Here is a 15,221-nt window from a genome sequence, read left to right as displayed (position 1 = left end):
ACTTCCCAAAAGGTTGGTTTTTTTCCTTAAATTTTACAGATCCGCCCCTTTTCCTATATTGACATAATGTTTCATACAGTCATTCCCATACATTGTGTTTTATAAAATGAATCTCTACTGGACTGTGCTGACCATTGCCCATCTTTTCAGGTCCCCACCAGACCTTCCCCATTTGGTGTACACCCCCCCCCCACACACACACACTTACCGTCCTCATGTGCTTAGTATTAGTGTGCCTCCTTGTCACTGAGTTAAAGTGACCAGTGAAATACACCAGCTAGTGGCCATACTAACTCTAAGGCTGGCTGTCATCTCCGCTGCTTGCCCAAGCACGTCACACTCCACTGGTCCAGGAAGTAGAGATTATGCTCCTGTCACCAGGTGCACAGTGTGATGCTTGCCCTCAGGTGAGGGGTTAGCACTGCAGGCCACCTGGTGGATCATGCCCTGGGGGAAGGTGGACGAGGCGCCCGGGACAGGGAGCAAATGGAGAAGCACATCTGTCCTTCGTCGGTCAGCTGCTGGGGTGAACACTTGCAGTCCTGGCTTCTGGGGATGATCAGAAAGCCGCTTGCACAAGCTCAGAATGGGGGTGCTGCTTCAGGCCTGTTCATTATTCACTCCTCTGCCCATGTCTCCTGATCCGATGTTTTCATTCCAGCTTTCAGTCAGGATTGGAACTACCGTCCCACCATTTCCTTTGACGTTCTGGCTGCTGGGATTGTCGTCTGTATGTTCTCAGGTGTTGTGGTTGTGGAGTCTGGGCTGCCATCTGCCTGGCCGTCTTTCCTGCTGGGTATCTCCTTCCTGGGTACCTCTACCACCACAGTGTGGTTGGGTGTCATCGAGTCCACGGAGACCCACCGTGCAGACAGCGTCGGAACCTTGCTCTCTCCGGTGCCATCCTCACGTCTCCGAGATGCTCAGGCCCCACCCTGGTAGGTTACAGTCACTGTGTCAGTCCGTCTTGTTGAGTCTTCACAGGGTATTGTAAATTGTTACCCTGTTCAATTCATTGACAAAAATGCGTCCAAACACACATTATCTTTTTTAATACCTGTTTAAACTCTTGTTCCAGTTTTGGAGGTATTCTTTCTATAGCGGATAAAAGTTAAGAGTTCCTTCTGTATTATGTTTTTTAACTCTTTGCCTTCTTTGTGTATAGCTTGCTTCTATTCCAAGTATATCTTTTAAATTCATGGGTACATTTAAAAATTTTATGAAGAGCTATTAAATTTTACTAGAGGTGTTATATTGGTCTTTTGGTTTTAGAATAATGGTTGGAAAGCCTTCCCCTATTCCAAGATTGTGCAGTTGTAAACTTGGTGACACTTGCTACTAAATTATCTTACAGTTTTCTATTCTTGTATTTCCACCTTTGATCCGTTTGGAAGGTTGGAAGGGTATGTGTGTGTGTTGTAAGTGCCCATATATTCTTGTGTCTGTTTCTGGACTATTTTCCATTGAGCTGTCTCTCTGTGTCTTTTTAATCTGTATAACCATCCTATAGCTTTTAATATATTAAAATGTCAGGAAAGGGTCAACACCCCTCACAATTCTCTTTCAGTTTTTTTTCTTTTATTTTGTTGGTCTGAAATGTTTTTTTTCTTTGTTATTTCTGATAATTTGGTGGTTTTACTTTTTGAATTTATGTTGATTCGTTCCCCCTCCCTCGAGGTAAAACACATTTTTGAGATTGACCATATCTGCAGACGGTGATAGATTTTTACCTCTTTAATATGTAGAGCTGTTACGTTGTTTGCTTATCGAAGTCCATTGGATGCCTCTTTCATAAAGCTTAACTGATAAATTGACTGCCAGAGCATTCCTTGGAGGCAAAGGTAGTAAGACCTCCTCTCCTATACTTGGGGCATGTTGACAGGAGAGCCATTCCTTGGAGAGGGACATCATGCTGGGAAAGGTGTAGGGTCAACAGGAGAGAGGAAGACTCTGCATAAGGTGGATTGACATGGTGACTGCTGCAATGGCTTCAAGTTCATCAGAGATGATGCGGATGGCGCCGGAGAGGTCTGAGTTCAGATCTGTTGTTCACAAGGTCGCTATGTGTTGTACTTGACCCAGAGGCCCCTAACAACAACAGTGTTTTTGACATTGGCTCTGAGGGAGAAAGATTCAGTCTCTTCCTGTTGAGATGTACAGCCTTACAGGCTTCCAGGGAAAGCCCTGGAGGGTGGTGGCCGTGGGCTCCAGTTGACTTGACCCAGCGAGTGAGTTAATGCTTTGCTGCCTTTACTCTGGCATCTGGAGGGCGTGTCAGGTGGTGTCATCCATGGCAAACTGCACTGCCGGCCCCGGGCACTGCGGCTCAGGCAGTTCTGTCAGCTGCTCAGCTGGAGAAAAAGAGCGCCTTCCTGGGCAGTTTACAAGCTCAGAATCGCCACAGACTGGGAATGGACTCTACAGCGTTGAGTGTTGAGTTTTTGAACGCGTGCGTTAAAACATACGGATGATTTTGTAAGGTGCGCCTGATACAGGCCATGGTCTTTGCTATCACTTGTTATGCATCAGAGAGTTGGACAGTGACTAAGGAGGATAAAAGGAGAATTGATGCCTTTGAGCTGTGGTGCTGGAGAAGAGTATTGAGAATATCATGGACTGCTAGGAAAACAAACAGATTCATCCTGGAAAGGGTCAAACCGGGCTGCTCCTTGGAGGCAAGGATTCTGAGGCTCCATCTAACATACTTTGGACATGTTGCAAGGAGTAACATACTTTGGACATGTTGTAAGGAGGGACCGGTCCTTGGAGAGGGACATCATGCTTGGGAGGGTGGAGGGACAGCGCAGGAGGGGAAGGCCCTCTATGAGGTGGATTGATTCAGTGTTTGGGGTAATTGGGATGGGTGTGTCGGAGACAGTGCGATTGGCACAGGACAGAGCAGAGTTTAGGGCTGTTGTACATAGGGTCGCTATGAGTTGCAAGCAACTCGAGGGCACATATCAACAACAACAATAGGTTTTGACTCTTCTGAGATTCCTTTTTGGCTTTGCTCGATATCTTTGTCAAGCATTTGTCCTGCTAGTCAGTCACCTCTTTCATATGTATAGCTGTTAGGTTGTTTGCGTAACCAGGTGCATTGCATGCTACTTTCAGAACGCTTGACTAATGTAGTGACTGCCAGAGCACTCTCTGGAGGAGATGACGTGAACGTTATTATTTGTCATTTATGTAGAAGCTGAAAGCAGTTCCTTGCTCCTTATCTAGGCTTAGTGCTGCTTTTTAGAGCCGTACTTTACCTGTTTTCTCGATTTCTTGCTGAGTCATTTAAATGTGTTTATGTTCTGATTCCTGAAATGGTTTTGGTAATACTTTCCTGGAACCATCACTCATTTATTTGTTAGCATAATTTAATGCATACTGGGGCTATTTGGTCTTTTGCTGTGGTTCATATTTTGTGGCTATTTCTTAGGATTCTGTTTCTTGGGGGGGAAAAAAAGATGGAACCCCTTTCACCTTAACTTGCTACATTTTTTAACACCCTTTCTGCCTGTCCATAGGGGATTGGTATTCCTTATGGAGATTGCTGGTGGAAAGCTTCAGGAAGGGTCGCTTCTCTTTGGGTAACTCGCTGCAGAGTCATGTTTGTCTGTGGCCCGTTGCTGTCATGCTGTTGGGTAGGTCCCCGTTCTCCTCCTCTGGGTGCACAATCACTGACCCTTCCCTGGTCCTGAGCTGCCCTCTCAGGTCACTGCTGAGCCCCCTGGTCATTTGTCTTGTTCAAAGTCTTCCTCAGTGTGTGTGTGTGTGTGTGTGTGTGTGTGTGTGTAAAGGCATTCAGCTCTGTGGATCAGAGTAAATGATGGATAACTTTTCCAAAAAAATGTCAATTTCTGGACACATAATTATGCTTCTGTGGAGCTTGTACATAGACCAAGAGTTGGTTGCTCACATAGAACAAGGGGACACTGTGGTTTAACGACAGCAAAGATGTGCGTGAGGTTTGTGTCCTTTAACTCTGCCTAGTCTGTATTCAGAGCAGAGAAGCTGGACTGTGTGAAGAGTGTGGCATTAAGATTGGAGGAAGAGTTATTATCAGCCTGGGCTGTGCGAATGACACAGCTGTGCTCACTGAATGCTGCACGGTGCCGCTGTTGTAGAATGAGGCTGACATCGGGGTGGGGATAAGACTGAGAAAAACTGGATAAATTATGTTGACTGCATTGAAGTCTATGAGGGAGAGAATAGTTTAAAAGTATTATATTTTAGGGCATTATGTTTATCATAATAGTATGGAAGGAGGGTTGCAGAGTGGATTATATTTGGGGTGAGGTTGGGGTTGGGGGGTGTGCGGGGGGGATTGTGAACTCCAATGAAGGAGTTTTTCTTTTGCTTTTCAAGGAGAGGAGCGAATGTGGGGTAGGGGTGGGGGGTGAGTGGGTAGGGAGAAAAGTGCAACAATGAATGAATGGAATTCCAAAATCTCTGTAGATGTTCATTGAAATAAAAATTAAAAAAAATAAAAAAGGACTTGAAACACTAATTATCACCGAAGACCAAGCCTTCAGAGTGGATTACCCCTCACCACAAAGAAAATAAAAATCCTTACAACTGAAATACCAAACAATGTCATAATTAAATATAGGAAAGAATGGAATGATTAATTATTTCTTTCTACTTATCCACAATCAGTACTTAGGAAAGTAGCACACAAAACCCCTGAATATTTGGCAAAACGGTTGGTAAAACCACTTTGAAGTGTGCGAATGGCAAGGATTTAAGTCTGAGGCCCAGGGTGCCCTTGAGCTCATGCCATGGCATTTTGAGTCACCTCAGGACCTTGAGAAACTGGACAGTGAGTAAGAAAGCTTGAAGCAGAATGAGAGCATTTCACTTCCAGTCTTGACAAGGAATATTGAAGATATATCTTGGATTTCAGAGGAATTCACACATTTCTTCTAAGTACAGCTGGAGTTGAGAACGACATCAGGCTTGGAAAGGTGGAAGGACAGCGCGGGCGAGGAAGACCCCCAGATGAAATGGATCGACAGGGTAAATGGGGTAACGGGGGCAGGTATGTCAGCATCAACGAGGCTGGCTCAGGACAGGACAGGCTTCAGAGCTGCTGTGCACAGGGTCGCAGTGAGTCACAGGTGACTCCACGGCACACAACAACAGTAGCTGGAGTATTCCTCTGAGGCCATGACGGAGAAGCTTTGTTGCAGTGCATTTTGAGCGTGCTGTCAGGAGGGACGGCTCCCTGAAGAGGAATGTCACGTTTCCGGAAGTAAAGGATCATAAAGAGAGAGGAAGATCCTCAGATCCACACAGTGAGTGGTTGTAGCAGTAGGTCTTGTAACAATAGGTGTAGATATGCGATGATTGTGAGCGTGCCAAGGGTTCATACACTGCTTTGTTCTGTTGAACACGGGGTCAGTATAAGTCAGGACCAGCTTGAGAGCACCTAACACCACGACAACTTAAAACCTTACACTGCCTTCCCCAGAAGCTAAATGACTTAACTTGGATTCCAGTAATTCGGAATACATGTTTTACTTTATTCACCCCTCGACTCCGTTGAGTAGGATAACTGTGTAGAATATATTAGTTGATTGCATTTTTAAACCACACTTCTTATTATCATAGTAAAACTTAAAAAAAATGATATAATGAAGATAATTCACAAGTTCTTATTTTTGGAACTAGACATCATTTTTAGAGCTCTGGTTATAGGAATATGTTATATTTGTAGCTTTTCAGTTTATTCAGGTTACAGAGACACTATAAAAACAAATCAGGCATTTCTTGTCTTTCAAGAATTTCTTGGATCTCAAATCAAATACTTTAAAAAAAATGATTGGAGTAAAAATAGTGGCACCACTTCATCTAAATACACACACACACACACACACACACACACACACACGTCTTCTGTCAAACATCTTAAATGCTTTAATCTTCTTGATTTACTTTAGACACTGCCGTGTTGTGTAAATTGAACAACAGCACATTTTTGTGAAGTTACATTGCGTGATACTGGTATTCACGCAGAGCCACTTTGAATCCTCGAGGTAATCTCTGGCAATCACAGGCGTTAAAGGACGTTCAGATTCTACTTTCTAAGTTGATCTGTTTTGCATTTGTTGAAGACACATGGGACTAGAAAAGTCGCTATGTGAAACTTACACAGATGCTTTTTCTTATTCACATTTGATGTTGCATTTCTTGTTTTGAGCTTTGACAGTTTATATGAGGGACAGTAATAGTTTTTTTTGGTCCAGAAATTTTGTTCCTTGAGTGAAAGTTGACAAAACATACTCGTTTTGAATCAGTCATTCCTGAACATTTCCTCGCCATATCACAGCGTATATGATATTAATGTATTGGTTCCATTCCTTGTTAATACATATTCATTATCTTTTAAAGAATTTTCTCTTCTCCCACCTTGCCCTTTCTGGTAAATGTCTATGATTCTATGTTTAGATATGACCACAGCTTTTAGAATATTTCTCCTTTTGTGGCTGTTTAACTTCACTCAGTGTAATGTCCTCTACATTGATCCATTTTGTTCTAGTATTTCCTGAATTCTTCGTTGTTGTTTAGTGTAGCAGCGTGTGAATGTGCCATCGTTTTTCTATCCATTTGTTCACTCATTTCTTTTTACATTTTATAGTGATTTGAGTTTACAAAGCTTGTTGATTCCGCCCCCCCAGCCCATCATTCATACACAGTGTTCCATAACATTAATTACAATAATAGCTGATTGTCCATTCATTCTACTCTGTCCTTTTCCTCACCTAACCTAAGACATGTTTGTTTTCTACCAATTAATTCTTAATCCTTCCTCCTCCATCCCTTGGGAACCTCTTGTTGTTGTTGTTAGGTGCCGTCGAGTCAATTCTGAGTCTGTCGCGACCCTGTGAACAACCAGCCTGAACCTTGCCCTGCCCTGTGTTATCCTCTCTGTCTCTGGGACACTAGAGCCCATTGCTGAAGTCACAGTGTCATTCCATCTTTTTGAAGGTCTTCCTCTCCTTTGCTGACCCTCCATCTCCCCAAGTATGGAGCTCTTTTCCAGGGAGTAGCCTCGCCTAGCTACATGTGCAAAGTATGAAAGGTGAAGCTTAGCATCCTTGCCTCGAAGGAACGGCCTGGTACACGCCCTTTCGAGGACATAGCTGTTTGTTCTCTTGGCAGTCTTTGGGGTATTCTGCACCCGCAGATCTCAAAGGCATTGATAACTCTTCTGCCTTCCTTATTCATCCTCCAGTTCTCTTGTGTGTAGTATGTGGTTGAGAATATCATGTTCTGAATCAGGTGCACCTTCATCTTCAAACTGTCATCATTGCTCCTTAGTGTTTTGGAGAGGTCTCTGACAAGAGACTTGCACAGAGCAATGATTTCCTGACTGCTGTGCTGCCGACCCAAAGGTATGCAGTTCATACCCAGCAGCTGCTCTGCAGGAGGAAGGTGGCCGGTGTCTTCCTGTGAGATTTACTGCCTCTGAACACCTGCTGAGCATCAGCTGTGGGTCGCTCAGACTCGACGGCACACAGCACTCCCGCCACCTTCCTCTCTGAAGACCATCCTAGATTATGTTATGCACACATTTCTCTAGCCTTTTATAACAGTGGTCTTGTACAGTGTTTGTCCATTTTAAAATTTGTTTTCATTCAGTCACTCATACCCATTTCACTTCTTAACAGTAATAACTATGTATAATGCCATTATTTACAACGTCCTATTGAAACCTTTTTTTTTCTGGGTTAGAAAATAAAAAGATAAAGACTCCCTTGGCATTCCTCAAACTGAAAGAACTGGATAACAAATTCTGGCATCGAATTGTAGTTCTGAAGAAAACCATGGCAAAATCCTGAGTGATCTTGGAAGCATCAAAAGAAGGTGGAAGGAATACATGATACATCTTCAAAGATATGAACATGTATGGCTAAACACAATTGATAACAGTGCATCTAAATTCCAAAATCAGTCTCCATAATAGTTTATGTGTTTCCTACTGCCAACCCTGAAACCTACAGCGTCCCTTTTCAGCAGGAAGTAGCTAAGAGAATACGCCATCCCCTTTTCCTTATGAATCAGGGTAAAGTCTCTCTCAGGGAGGAGTGATAGGGAATGGCAAAGGACACACTGACAAAGGAGATTAATCAGAACTGGCTTTGACAAGCACTGTGGCAATTGGACAATTAAAACAGACATTCGGGGGGGGGGGGAAGAAGAACGAATTGGGGAGGAGGGTAGAGAAAACAGTGCAACAATGAATGAATGAAAACCCAAAATCTCTGTAAATGTTCATTAAAACTAATAAAATTTAATAATAATTAAAAAAGAAGGTGGAAGGAATACACTGAGTCACTATACCAAAATAGATTGGCTGACACAGAGCCATTTTAGGAAGTGATTTATGATCAAGAATCAGTGGTGATGAAGAAAGAGATCCAAGCAGGACTGAAGGAATTTGCAAAAAAAATAAGGCCGAGAAATTGATGGAATATCAATTGACATGTTTCAGCAAATGATGGTAGCCCTTTATGTGCTCACTAGGCTGTGCCAAGAAATCCAGAAGACAGAATTCAGAAGACCTGTCCAGCAGACTGGATTTAGAAGGAGCCTGGCACCAGGGATATTACTGCTGGTGTCAGATGGCTTTTGGGTGAAAGCAAAGAGTACCAAAGGATGTCTACTTTTGTTTTATGGACTACACAAAAGAATTTGACTGTGTGGGTCATAACAAATTGGCTGACATGGAGAATGATAGGAATCCCAGAACGCTTAATTATGCTCATGTGAAACATATACCTAAACCAGGAGACTTTTGTGTGGACAGAGCAAGGGAACAGTGTACGATTTATAATCAAGAAAGTGATATATCAGGACTTTTCTCTGTATCTCTTCACTTTATGCTTAACAAATAATTCTGAAAAGCTAAACTCTATGAGGAAGAATGTAGCATTAAGATCGGAGGAAGACCCATCAACAGTCTGCATTATGCACTTGACACAACCTTGATTGCTGAACGTGAGGAGGACTTGAAACAGTTGCTTCAGAAGATCAAAGACTGCAGCCTTCAATATAGACTACATCTCAACATTAAGAAAATAAAAATCCTCGCCACTGGGCCAATAGGCAGCATCATGACACATGTAGAAAATATAGAATTGTCAGTAATTTAATCATGTCTGGACCCACCACCACCAACCTTGGTACCATCAGTTAGGAAATAGACAAAAGTGTTGAATTGGGAAAGTCTACAGTCAGGGTCCTCATAGGATCCTGGGTTTGGGGCTCACTGTAGTAACGTGTTGGTCCCTGATGATGTCACTGGGTGTAGTTTTTGGGTAAGGGGGCTCTCTTTCTACGAGTCTTGACATAGGTGAGTTTCCACCCCTTACACATGCACTGTCCTTACCAGCATGTGATTCAGGATGACATTATTGATCTCACGGCATCTCCTAGCCAGGCTGAGGATGGCGCTGGCCTGCTCGCCATATGGGGAACGGATGCTGCTTCTGGGGCACACGTGTGAATAGAGCCCTAAACCTCCTTCTCTTGGGTCATCTTCATAGGACCCTCCATTGAGCTTCTCCCCGTGTGACGACTCCTGCAAACGACTGACCTTGACCTCAGTAGCTGTGCCATCGGTCTGCTCTCTGTCTACATAAGGGTGTGAGTATACATGCAGAGACACACACAAGTGCTTGATTAATTGCTTTGATTTTGACAGTTTGGCTCATTTGGTAATTGGGGGGTTTGATGAGTTAAAAATATGTAGGTCAGGTGACAGGAAGAGTGAAAAGTGAGAGTGTTCTGGCAAAATGCATGTTTTTATCTGGAGGCATAAAACACTCAGCGGAAGGGTTTCCTTTTTGTTCTCCTGGCCTTTAAGTGCTGAGCTGACACCTACCTACCTTATGGAGGGAAATCTGCTTTACTTAAGGCCAAATGATTTAATCGCAGAGAGCTCCTTCTTAACAACGTCTAGACTAGTGTTTCTGAGCAAACAGCTGCACCCCAGTTGACACATAAAATTAGCCATCGCAATTATATAACTTTCACCACAAAGCACCTGGTAAAGGCGACTTTGTTTCCAAATTGTTCATCCCTGCCTGGTTGTTCTGGTGACAGACTCTTGAGAATCCTGTCCGCGGGGTGAGAGCGTCCCAGACCTCGCCTTCCAAGTGGGTGTGGAACCCCCAAGCACAGGCTGTGTGCCCTCTTGTCCTGGGGGGACGCCTTACTCTCCTGGAGCTCGGGGACAACCGTGGCGCTCCAGTGTCTGGGGAGGTAATTTCGTAAGAACTTGAGAAACATTTCTTCTATTCATTAATAGAGTTCTCTGATATTGAAGAGTGACAGATTTGCAATCTGACATTTAATTTTAGTAAATATATCTTTGAAAATACCACAAATCTGCATTTGAATAAGATCCACTTACAAATTGATTTTAATGTCTATTCTCTAATTTAATTCTGTGAGATAGGTGGTGTTATTAGCTCCCCCCCTTTTTTTAACACTCAGGAATTGGTTGTATTATTCAGATTCTAATACATCATAGAAAAAAAGGAACTAGATGGAATTATTGTCCACAAGAAATCTATAATGTGGATAAATTGACATTAAATAAAAATGTGAGGCCTAAGAAAGAAGTTAAATACAAATGCCAACGTGATATTGAGGGAACATAGAAGAAGATGAAGCCATTTTGCTATATGTCACTGCATCGAAGACATATTTTTCCTCTCATTTTAACATTTCTAAAATTTTAGACACTTGACAAATCTGATGGCACTTTTGCTTTGAGGAAAGTGTTACTAGTTTGCCTGAGAGTCCGTGCATAAAGGAGGACAAGGAGTTTAATTAAGTGGAAAAAGTTAAAAGAAGTCATCCCTGGTCAAGATAACTGATGTGCTCTCACGTTCAGGGTTCAGGAAGAACATGACGGTAGGACTTTAGGTGGGGGGCTTGACGGCCAGCCCGTGGAGAGCTGGACTTTTGTCCTGTACTGTGGGGGGAAGTACATCCGGAAGGGTTTTGAGGAAGGGAATTGTTTTTTTCCCTTGCCTCTATTTAGGAATGAAATGTTATATGGCAAAGGAGAATTGTACAAAGAGAAATTGTGCTTCTTTGAAATAAAGGGAAAGAGAGGATGTTATGCAGATAGCACTGGTAGGAGCTGGTGATTGGCTGTTAGGGTGGAGTGTTAGGGCGTGCTTGTTTGGCTGTTAACTGAAAGACAGTGGTTTGAATACCCATCTGAGAAGGATGGGCAGGCCCCTTCCATTAAGCTTTGTGGCTTCCGAAGCCCAGTGGGGTTGCGGTCAGCTGGAGTCCATGAGATGGTTGTGGGGATGAGGCTCTGTGACCGGGAGGATTCCGGTGCCCGTGAGCTGAGACCAAGGCTGACAGAAAGGGGCTGCCGTCCTTGGGTGCTGTCGAGCTGAGCACGAATCACAGCGGCCCTGTGAACAGCAGACCCCTGTCCAGTCCTGACCCCTCTCCGGTCCTGTGCCAGCCTCAGTCTCTGACACAGTTGAGCCCTTTGCTGCGGTTGCTGTGTGGCCTTGATCCAAAGATGGTGGTTTGAGTTGCTTCCTGTGAATCTGAAAGCTGAGCAGTGAGTTAGAGGGACAGAAGAGGAGTCAGTGCCTTTGCATTTTCGTGTTGACGAGGAACACTGAAGATGCTGTGGACTGCCAGGAGAGCAAGCGAATCTGTCTTGCAGTGAGTGCCACCAGAGTGCTTCTTCGAAGCCAGGATCGGGGTGGGCGGGTATTCATCCCACCTACTTTGGGTGTATTTTGAGGAGGAACCAGTCCTTGGAGAGAGACGTTATGGAAAAGGTAGAGGGTTGGTGGAGGAGGAAGACCCTCAAGGAGATGGGTTACCACAGTGATTTCCACAGTGACCTTGAGCAGAACAGAGGTCATGAGGACGGCTCAGGATAGGGCAGGGTTCACGTCCATGGTTCATAGGTCACTGTGAATTGTACCTGACTTGATGGCACCTAACAATAACAGTAGTCAAATTGCTAGATCAAACGGTAGTTCTGTTTCCAGCTCTCTAAGGAACTGCCAAGCTGCTTTCCATAGTGGTTGTACCATTTTCGTTCCCCTAGACTGCTTATCTTTTAAAAAGCACTTTGAGGTAGTCACACGCCTTCTGATTTCCCCAGTGGCTTCCAGATTCAGAATTGGGCAGCTCATTATGATGATCCGTTTTAGAACGTTTTTATCATCCTAAAATAATCCCGTACCCCTTAAGCCAGAATTTCAGCCACACGATAGCCCATAACAATCACTAATCTACAGTTTACTTTCTTGTGCTCTAGTTTTGCCTAGCCTCTAGATGTCATATGAGTAAAATCATACGCTATTTATTCTCGTGTGTGTGATAAATTTTTCTCAGCACATTGTTTTCCAGGTTAATTCATTTTGTAGAGTGTGTAGCAATAGTTCATTTCTTTCTATGTCTGAGTAATTGTATAGACATACCACATTTTTTCCCTTCTTCATTCTTTAGTTGGTGAATGTTTGGTTTGCTTACGCTTCTTGGCTATTGTGAATAATGGTTCTAAGTTTTTATATTTTTGTTCCAGATTTTATATGGGTGTAAGTTTTCATTTCTCCTGTGTATCTAGCCAGCAGCAGAATCGCTGGATCAGATGATACCACTGTTCTTAACTTCCTGAGGACCTCCAGTTTGTTTTCCAAAGTGGTTGCACTCTGGTGGTGGGTAGGGCACTCTGCTGGTGGGTAGGACACTCTGGTGGTGGGTAGCGCACTGTGGTGGGTAGGGCACTCTGATGGTGGGTAGGGCACTCTGGTGGAATGGGAAGTAGTTGAGGTGCCAAACTAAAGGTATACAGTTGGAGTGCACCAGTGGGTGAATTTACCCAGTGGAGAAAGGAGGGCAGTGTCTGACTGTGAGATTTACTTACAGCCTCTGAAGGCTTTGCAGAGGGCTCAGGGTCTTGTCAGTTTTGACTTGTTGGGACACAACAAGAAGCAGCCCCACTTCGGCTCAGGACTTTGCATTTTTATTTCTTAAAAGCGACAGATGCATACAACTTAATTCTTAAAGTTAATAGTTCCAATGGCAGTTTCCTTTTGGAAAATTAATGATTTATTTTATTTGAAAAGCTTAAATTGTCACACATAACCACATTTTGGCAGTGCTCTTTGGAAACCAGGGGTATTGTATGTTGATGGGAGTGTAAATTGATATCGCTATTTGGAGAACGTTTGGGCAGTATCCAGTGAGACTGAGAATGTGCGTGGCGCCCAGCAGTCCTGCTCTGCTGTGGGCTTCGAGCGGCGGTTCTTGGTGGGGCGACTGTGCTCCCAGGGGAGTTTTTAGCTGTATCTGGAGGCATTTTTGGCTGTCACAGCTGAGGGGGGAGTGAGATTGCTTGTTGATGCCTCGTGCGTCGTGTACGAGCTCTGGTGGTATAGTCAGTTGCCCCGCCACCCTAGAGGCCGTGATGCACCTCTGTCTGAACCAGTGGGTAAGAACCGGCACTTCCTGCTCAGACACAAGCAGCTTGAGTCCACCAGCTCCCCTGTGGACACCTGTGGACGGGCTCCTCCAGTGCAGTTTATACTCCCCGAAAACCTGCTGCAGAGGCAGCCTTGAGTTGGTGCTGATTGGATGACACTGGGGTGAGAGTCCCTCGGGAGGAAGAAGGGCAATCTTCACCTACATCACAGCCTTGGAGACCCAGTGGAGGGTCAGCGCGGGCTTGGAACTGCCTTGAGGCTTGAGCAGAGGCTAGGAATTCTGCCCAGCATCCTACAATGCACTGGGCAGTCCCCGTAAGAAGGAATCAGCCTTGCTTAAGATGTTATTACTAAGTTGGAGAAGTCTTGCATTTGAGAAAAACCTGCTTTGTTCATAAAATTTTTTGGGGGGTGGTACCTCTCTAAATTATTTATTTTTTAAAATTACTTTTACGTTATCTTTTTATACTAGTTTATTTACAGAATTTGAATACATTGTGTTCCACACCAGATCTTCCCATTTCCTTTATCCCCCACCCCATCAAATTGTGTGACCCCACCCTCGGACTTCCTCACCCCTCTACTTCCACTCTTCACCCCCTTGGATCCTTACCCTCATTCTACAATAATGGTTTTATACAATATTTATCCTTGTGGGGCTGAGTTAAGTTCACTCAGCATAATGCTCTCCAGTCCCTCCCAAGTTAGGTAGTAATTTACAAAATGATTGTTCCTGCATGCTGTGTAGTATTCCATTGTGTGAATGTACTACAACTTCTCAATTAATTGGACATACAGCCTGTTTCCATGTTCTTGCGATGGTGAATAGCGCTATGAGCATTGGTGTACAGGTCTCAGAGCCTCAGTTCTCATTTTCTTTGGGTATATTCCAAGCACTTTGAAATAGCTGGATGATATAGAAAAAGCGGAACATAGAAATTCCATTTGTTTATTAATTTGTGAACAAAGAGACATCTTCAAGGTTATTTAAAGCTTTGTAATAGTGAAAAAATTATGAGCAGTTTAATTGTACCTTGTGGGGGAATGCATAAGTCAAATGCGGTATACACACAGAAGTCAGTATTTTGTAAGAGTTTTAAGGTGCGCCTAATCCAGGCCATGGTCTTTGTAATGACTTGCCACGTATTAGAGAACTGAACAGTGACTAAGTGTGACAGAGGAAGAACAATGCCTTTGAGTTGTGGTGCTGGAGGACAGTATTGAACATACCGTGGACTGTCCTGGAGAAGGTGAAGCCAGGCTGCTCCTTGGAGACAAGGATTCTGAAGCTCCGTCTCATATACTTTGGGCCTGTGGCCAGGAGGAACCAACCCTTGGCTGGAGAAGGACTACATGCTTGTAAGAGTGAAGGGAGAGTGCAGGAGAGGAGGACCCTGGATGAGATGGATTGACACAGTGACTGGGGTAGTGGGGGTTGGTGTGTCGGAGTCAGTGAGAATGGCTCAGGACAGGGCTGGCTTCAGAGCTGTTGTGCACAGGGTCGCTATGAGTCTGAATAACAAAAACAAAAGGAATGAAGTAAATAGGAATAATGTACTAAACAGAACTAGTCACAAATGTAAAAGACACAAAATGAGTTAAGAGATTGAGTGGGCTGAACAATTGGAACAGTCTCCCTGGCATCCCCACTCATGAGGTCTTCTGGAAGCCTCAGAATGTATTTGGAAATAGAATTTTTGTGGATGTAATCAGTTAGATAAAGATGAAGTCAGATTGGTTGTTGTTGTT

The 15,221-nt window shown here is 43.9% G+C and overlaps 1 pseudogene; it reads right to left on the bottom strand.

Annotated features, from left to right (window-relative positions):
• Positions 1 to 363: 363 nt before the first annotated feature.
• The window catches only part of LOC102873982, a 35,328-nt pseudogene continuing 20,470 nt past the window's right edge, over positions 364 to 15,221 (bottom strand).

The sequence above is a fragment of the Elephantulus edwardii genome, unplaced genomic scaffold (genome assembly GCF_000299155.1).
Source record: "Elephantulus edwardii isolate Elephantulus edwardi_28Jun2011 unplaced genomic scaffold, EleEdw1.0 scaffold00027, whole genome shotgun sequence".
Taxonomy (NCBI): Eukaryota; Metazoa; Chordata; class Mammalia; order Macroscelidea; family Macroscelididae; genus Elephantulus; species Elephantulus edwardii.
This window is presented reverse-complemented; position numbering and strand designations above follow the sequence as displayed.